General features: G+C 45.8%; 1 long non-coding RNA gene across 1 annotated transcript in view; it reads right to left on the reverse strand.

The window, feature by feature from the left end:
- LOC116824448 (uncharacterized) overlaps nucleotides 1-7,570 on the reverse strand; it is a 22,776-nt gene that overhangs the window by 6,358 nt on the left and 8,848 nt on the right. Inside the window, exon 2 of the long non-coding RNA XR_004373625.2 lies at nucleotides 5,906-5,998. This is a non-coding gene — a long non-coding RNA (uncharacterized LOC116824448). The remainder of the gene's footprint in view (nucleotides 1-5,905; nucleotides 5,999-7,570) is intronic.

Here is a 7,570-nt window from a genome sequence, read left to right on the forward strand (position 1 = left end):
ACCCCTGGATATACTGCTGCAGATAGATTTGGGGCTTGTCTACACTGGCACTTTACAGAACTATAACTTTCTTGCTCGGGTGTGAAAAAAACACTCCCCAAGCACTTCAAGGGCAAAAGAAGCAGCTGCCCTGGGACTAGCGATTTAAAAGAGCCCAGGGCTCTTTAAATCACGGTGGGAGCCCCAAGTGGCGCGGGCCAGACAATGTGGATAGGCTGACTAGGGGATGCTGAGCCCCAGCCCTGACCCTTTTGGGGAGGGGGTAAGAGAAACAGAGGCACCCAGAGTCAGCCCCTGTACCCCAAGAGTTCAATTTTACTTTCACCCCTGAAAATATGTAATAACTTCTCAGCTTTAATTAACTGAAATCTTTACATGTATTCAAATTTAAAGTTTGTTAGGAAATTAGTTGCCACCTTAGAGTCCTAAATAACACTGGTGAAAAATTTGTCAGCCAATATCAGCTGCCTCTTGGTTAACTGACAGGAAGAGGAAGGTAGATAAGAAGCAGCCCCAGCTGCAGATACGGAAGAGAAGAGGTTGCATTCCTTACAGCACCCTGTGGGGCTAGTAAGGAGGCACGGGATATGGGATGATGGACAGTGTGAGGCACATAGGTCTGCTGAGGGGGTCACAGACTGAGGTTCAGAAAGGCTAATCGGGGGCATGGATTGAATGGGTGTGGTGGTGCAGGGACACATGGGAACGGGAGAGGAGGGTGACTGAGTGGGGGCCCAAGTCTGCACATGGGGCTAGGAGCTGATTTGTCTGACTGAATAAGAGAGAGGGTAAGTATCAGCCAGGGTCCTTAACAAAAGGAGAGGCTCCTTAACAAACCCGCCCCCACGCCTCCCCAGAAAAACCTGTCCATACTTTTCCCACCCACACCCAACAATTCTAGTCCACACCCAGGCTGTTTCCCAGCAACTATTTCCCTCTCCCTCAACTCCTCCATTACCCCTGATTCCCCAAGCCTTTGCCCTGCTTCTGAGAGGTGAAGGAAATACATTTCTATATTGTAGTTTAAATGAATTACTACTCAAAGTTCTGTATGAATATACTTAGTAAGGAATCTATTCATCAAAACACATTTCCTGAATCTTTTTTATTGTCTTTATTACAGACATACTTGCTGACACACATTTTGAAATAAATTACCAAAATAACTGAAACTGCCATGATTATATTGTGTTATTTTGAAAATAAAAATGTGCAGAATTTTAAAATATTGTGAGCATAAATTTTAATTTTTTGGCACAGAATTCCCTCAGGAGTAGCACTAGCACAAATCTGCAGTCATTAGGCTCTAAGTACTGCAGGGCAGGGTATTTAACTTTAAATGAAGACTGGAATTTCACTGGAGCTTTTCTGACGAGTTTAATTTCCATTGGTCTTAGGTTTTGTAAAGCTGCAGGTTTTTTGTTTTGGTTTTTTTAAAAAAAAAAAAAAAGCACCACCACAATTTCTAGGCCTCGAGAGCTCTGGCAGCATCTCTGTGACCATTAAATGGGATATTTAATATTTAAAAATTACACAATTAAAGTTTTTATTTTCTGACAGTTAAACAAATCTGGGAACTCTTTCATAGCCAATGACTTTGCTCCTTCCTACTGTTAGTGTCATCAGTGATGGATGTCTCCACCAATGATGGATGTCTCCAAACACTAGGCTTAGAAATGTCAGTTGTAATTACATTCTTTGGAGGAAATCAGTTTGCTCATGAAGAAAATTGAGCTGCTTATCATGTAAGCTTTTAGACTATTGGACTGAGCAAAGCAGGTGCAATTTTCCTTGAAAAACACAAAAGGAAGATGCATTTGCAGCATCAAATTAGAATCCCCTGTATTATGGCAGCACATGTTTCTTCCAGATTCCAAGATAATTCTCTTGGGTTTTACAAGTAGTTTTAATATCAAAACATTATTAACATTGTCAGGAATCTGAACACAGTTCAGAGATACAAATCATAAAGACACTTCTAAAGGTTACACCAATGAACATGTCTCTTAGACTAATAAAAGTCACCTCAGCTTTTTAGAAAAATCATCTGTCATCACTAGTTACAAAAGCAACTATGTTTAAGTAAGTCCCTAGTCCACTAAAGTCTTTGACCACAGTACCGCTGAAAAGCAGACTATTACATTACTTTAAACCAGTGGTTCTCAAACTTTAGCAACCCGAGGACCCCCATTTTGATTTAAAAGTTTTCACGGACACCCCACCCCCGCCCACTCCGGCCCCAGGCCCCGCCATACATCCACTCCCTTCCCAGGCCCCACCTCACCCCTCTTATTCCACCCATACTCCACCCCACCCCTCTCTTCCTGCCTGGCTCCCACCCCCCGATGCACACACCCCATCCCTGCTTCTCCCAGCACACTGCTTGTTCCCCAGTTCTGCAGAAGGCACGGGGAGGAAGGGTTGAGGAATATGAGGAGGGAGAGGAGTTGATCACTGGGCCCGTGGACTCCCTGGAGTACCTATTACGACCAATGGAAAACACAGCTTAAAATTATTTTTTAATAAAAAGCCCAATCCTAACCATGAATGAACTCTATTTGAAAAAACATTTGTTTTAAATATCCCACTAGATTTCTTCTGAACACCGGAGAACTTTACACGACCTCAAGTGAATAATTTTAATACATGACATCCCTGTAGCTCAAGGCGTAGGGAAGCATTTATCCATAAGCTTTATATAGTTAAACCAATCAATCAATCAAGAGAAAGTAATCATTCTTGATTACAGTAGTCTCAAAGTGCTATTGACTTTAGAAAAACTGAACATGGAATTGTTAAGCTGATTTTGAAATCAATGATTGAGGCCTGGTGCCAGGGTTCGATTAAAGGCCGAGTGTGATGTACAACATGAAAAATACTACTCACATAACACGTTACTATAGTCTGCTTGGGATTATTTGCTGTAGTTATGAATCAATGCTGTGGCTGGTTTTTATAAGATGAATAATTTTAGGACTTGTTAAGGAACACCAACTTATAGCCACAGTCGTCTCGGAACGCATTTCACTATATATTTTCAAAGTACACTAAGATCCGTAAACGGAATTCAAGAATATATATTTCTTTTAAATTTACATGTTTGGACTAGTATACAAAAAGCCATTCCTACTTAGCAAGCACTTCACCACTTGCTTTGGTTAACTCCATTTGGACTTACTCCGTCTTGAAATGCTTTGCTGTATTGGGGCCTTAATGTGCATTTGGCACACTGTATATCTAGTCAGGTTTCCCTGGGTCCCTCGTAAGTCAGTCAGGCAAACATGAAAACATTTATGTAAGCAAGACTTCCAGAGACTAAAGCTTCCGTGAGTAAGTTACGATTGTGTGCAGGTTTTCGTAGTATCACAGGTCCTGGTCTACCCTACGCGCTTTAAACCGATTTTAGCAGCGTTAAACCGATTTAATGTTGCACCCGTCCACACAACGAGGCCCTTTTAAAGGTGCTCTTTTTAAACGGTCTGTCCCCACAAGAGGAGTAGCGTTGAAATCGGTATTACCATATCGGATTAGGGTTAATGTGGCCACAATCAATGGTATTGGCCCGGGCGGTTATCCCATGTGCACCATTGGATTGCTCTGGACAGCAATCCGAACTTGGATGCAACTGCCAGGTAAACAAAAAGCCCGCGAACTTTTGATTTCATTTCCTGTTTGCCAGCTTGGAGCTCTGATCAGCACGGGTGGTGATGCAGATCCCAAATTCAAAAAAGAGCTCCAGCATGGCCGTATGGGAGATACTGGATTCTGATCGCTGTATGGGAGACAATCTGTTCTATTACTGCTCCGTTACAGAAGACGAAATGAGAACGCATTTGAAAAGCTCCAGGGACTGAGTGATAGACAGAGGGCCACAGCCAGTGCTATGTTGACAAGCGTACGGAAGCCAAAGAATCAAATGGACACTCTATGGAGGGAGGGGGGGGTAGCTGAGGCTCCAGCTATCCCACAGTCCCTCGGCCTGAAAAACATTTTTGCATTCTTGGCTGAGCTCCCATTGCCTGTAGGGTGCAAACACGGTTGTTTCAGGGTATATTGTAGTCATTTAGCCCGCCCCCACACACACTCCCCCAAAAGAAAAATGGGAAAAATCATTTCTGACTTTTTTATATGTCACCCTATGTTATGCATACTGCATGGTGTAGATGCGATGTGCTGAGGCATGATATGCTCAGCTATCCTCCCTTTCCTCTCCCCCATGAGGTGACATAATGGTTACTATATGCTGCTATTCCATCGTCATCATCAGCCGTGAGATGCTTCTGGCTTGGCCTCAGTTGAGGTCGGACCATGAGATGCCGGGGGCGCCCTGGGTAAAAAATAGCGATGACTCCCTGTCATTCCCGGTATGAGTGCGTACAGAATGGCTGGTAACTTCCTTCATTCATAGCAAGGGGTGAACGTTCTGGATATACTTTCAGGGTGGCCCTAGAAAACTCTGTCTTAAGTAAAAAAAATAGGGGAAAAAAGCGTACTGCCTGGACTATCTTGCAGTGGGTGCCTGGGCTCCTTCCTCCCCCCTCACTACCGTTTAATGTCCCTGCCTGGACTATCATAAGCCAGCTGTGAGGGCTGCCTCCCCCTTATTTATCTCACCTAAAAAGTCGTGTTTCTTATTTCCTTGCATTGCTTTCATACAATCAATCGACACAACATGTAGGATACTGCCAAGGTAGCCCAGAAAAAAAGGAGCTGGGAGTAAGGGTATCAATGCGTGGTGTTGAGGGCACCCCCCCTGTAATGTGGCATGCAGCTCATGCATTTTCTGCGGGATCTGACACAGAGCAGCATATTGCTCTCGGTCTCTGATTTACACTGGGCGTGTACACGCAGCTCGCATTATCTAAGCGGAGGACTGTCTTATATTTTAGATAAACCCATAGAGAAGGGACTTATTTGCGACTCGGGGGTCTTTCTAATTTATCCATTTGTCTTTGCGCTCCAGGCCGACCTCAGCTTAAGACCAGCCGGAGCACTCATCCAGAGATGTACAGAACTACTGTAACTATCATCTCTCGCCAATTACAATGGCACAGCAGACGTATCGGAAAACAACTGCGCTTAACCATACCTACTACTTGCATGAAATGACGATGCTGCTGTTGTTTTGTAGCAGCAGTACGCATTCTGTCGTGGCATCCAGTACACATACGGTGACAGTGACAAAAGGCAAAATGGGCTCTATGGTTGCCATGCTATGGCGTCTGCCAGGGCAATCCAGGGAAAAAGGGTGCGAAATGATTGTCTGCCGTTGCTTTCATGGAGGAAGGAATGAGTGACGACATTTACCCAGACTCACCTGCGACACTGTTTTTGCACCATCATGCATTGGGATCTCAACCCAGAATTCTAATGGGCGGGGGAGCCTGCGGGAACTGTGGGATAGCTACGGAATAGCTACCCACAGTGCAACGCTCCGAAAATCGACGCTAGCCTCAGTACATGGACGCACACTGCCGAATTAATGTGCTTAGTATGGCCGTGTGCGTTCGACTTTATACAATCTGTTTTACAAAACCGGTTTATGTAAAATCGGAATAATGCCGTAGTGTAGACATACCCACAGGCTTAGGCAGTTCTGCCTCTTGTTTGTATGTAAGAGTCCTTGACACAGCAAGAAATAAATGGTTTAAAAACAGGACAGGACTCAGGAAGTGCTGTACTACCTGAAACTAGTTTTGTCTTGTTTGGAATGGACTAGATTTCAAGTTAATGATGTCTTTTTCCATAACTTTTGTAATTATTCAAGTTATGGATTTAGTTAGATTTTTGTGCGTCCAACTAATGTTCTGCTAAGAAGAAAAAAAGGGTAATCACAAATATCATGCTTCTTGGCATAAAATGACCACCTCCAGGAATCAGGCAGCAGTTCCCCCCAACCATGTACCTTATATCACATCGCTGCACAGGAGCATTGTTTTAGGGATAAGGAGAGTGTTCACCTTCCTGCTGGAATTGATGGGCCAGGCCTGGTTGACACCTGTAATGATGTGGCATAAATCAAACTCTGATTATAAAACAGTATTAGCTAATTGTAGTGATACAAATAGATAATATAGGACCACCCTGTCACCACAGAGGTAAAACTAATTACCAGCACAAGTGTTAGGTAAATCTTATAAACAGTTACATTCGTTTTCTTTATTAACTGAATAAGGCTCTGAACTTCCATGTAACAGGGCCTCCTTGCTCCTGTCTCTGTCCTGGTCTACAGACTACTCAAAGACACTTATGCTGGTCCAACACCTTGTGCAGTTTATTTAGAAATGAATTCCCATCACCTTCATAGCATATACAACTCCTGTAATGAGGGAGGGAACACAAACACTCACTTACTCTCACCTGCTTCCCTCTTTCCACTTCCTTCCTGAGCCTATTTGTGGGCTCTGCCTAATGGCTTATTTAGCCTTTCTGCCCTGCCTCACCCACAAATTAGGCACAGCCTGCCTTGCTTGATTGGAGCTGCTGTGCCCAGAATGCTGACTCAGCCTTTCTTGCCAAGCACTCTGTCACATTCCATCGATATTTGTTTTACAGGTTAATTTTTGTTGTTTTGAGAAACTCCTTGGGATGCTCAAAAGTCCTTTCCCTACATATCATTGCCATCCCATCAAGGCAGCAAGTTGTATGGGTCTGGGGTCCCAGCTGCACCAGTGTTCAGGGCCGAGTCTCTCCCCCAGCCCCGCCTGCGGCCCCTGTGCACCTCCTGGCCTCTCCTGCTGCCCCAGGGTGATTTAAAAGGTCCCAGGGGCCCCCAGCCGCTGCCCCCACCACCAGCAGCGCAGTGGTACTCCCCATGTTACAGCGTAGTCGCAGCAGTGCTGTGACATGGGCAGTGTAGTCATGCTTTATTGCTGGGGGAGAGCTCTCTCGGGGATAAAAAATAACCACCCCAAATGAAAGGTGGTAGATTTATCGCCAGGAGCACGGCTCCGGTGATAAACCGCTGTCTATATTGGCGTTTTTCAGCACTAAAACTTTTGTCACTCGGGATGGAGGGGTGTTTTTTCACACTCCTGAATGACTAAAGCTTTAGCACTGAAAGACACAGCCTAAGGAATATGTACTGTAGCTCTACATCCCTGCAATCCAGCGGGGCGGGGTCACCAAACTGCTGCCAGAAGGGTGTGTGGGTTGTTTCAGGAGCTGGCACTGCCTGAGGTAAGTGCCGACCCACTGGCCCCCTCCTGTACCCCAACCTCCTGCCCCATCTCAGAGCCTACACCCCACACCCATGCTCCCTCCCAGAGCCTGACCCCTCCCCCTGCATCCAAACTCCCTCCCAGAACGTGCACCCCAACCCCCTGCCCCAGCCCAGAGCCTGCACCCCCATACCCAAACTCTGTCCCAGAGCCCATATTCCCTCCTGCACCCCAATCTCCTGCCCCAGGCCGAACCCCCTCCTATACCCAAACTCCCTCCCAGAGCATGAACACCCTCCTGCAGTCAAACTCCCTCCCAGAGCCCACACCCCCCCTCCTGCCCCAGCGCAGAGCCCAAACTCACAAACTCCCTCCCAGAGCCGAACCCCTCCTGAGGGGGGGGGGGGGGG

The sequence above is a fragment of the Chelonoidis abingdonii genome, chromosome 4 (genome assembly GCF_003597395.2).
Source record: "Chelonoidis abingdonii isolate Lonesome George chromosome 4, CheloAbing_2.0, whole genome shotgun sequence".
Lineage (NCBI taxonomy): Eukaryota > Metazoa > Chordata > Testudines > Testudinidae > Chelonoidis > Chelonoidis abingdonii.